This window comes from Limulus polyphemus, unplaced genomic scaffold, assembly GCF_000517525.1.
Source record: "Limulus polyphemus unplaced genomic scaffold, Limulus_polyphemus-2.1.2 Scaffold6895, whole genome shotgun sequence".
In the NCBI taxonomy this organism is placed as follows: domain Eukaryota; kingdom Metazoa; phylum Arthropoda; class Merostomata; order Xiphosura; family Limulidae; genus Limulus; species Limulus polyphemus.
Genome location: NW_013672505.1, coordinates 30,067 through 30,502, shown reverse-complemented (window position 1 = coordinate 30,502; position 436 = coordinate 30,067).

Here is a 436-nt window from a genome sequence, read left to right as displayed (position 1 = left end):
ATATAATGACGTGGAGTCGTACCCTTAATATCTTAAGGTATGTAAGTGATAAGATTGCACATCCATATTTCTACTTCGTGAGGTTATGTCTCTGCTACGATACTGTATCCTTTATGTAAAATTCTCTAATATCTGCAGGTATGTCAACCATAAGGTACCACATCCTGAAAAATCGATGGGATTATTTTGGTCAGATGCCAGAGCCTAGGAACCATCATGTATCTGTCTTTTTGAACAGTTCAATCAATGTGATAGGTACAGTTTACTTGTTTGCAGCATTTTAGTTATTTTGCTTTATATGTTCATGTGTATGTTTATGCTATTTATAAAAAAAAAACAGAATTAAGTAAATTAAACATTGATAACTTATCATACCATACAAGTATTCTATAATTTAATATTTCATAGGACTAAAAGCATTTCAACAAAGTCAGTT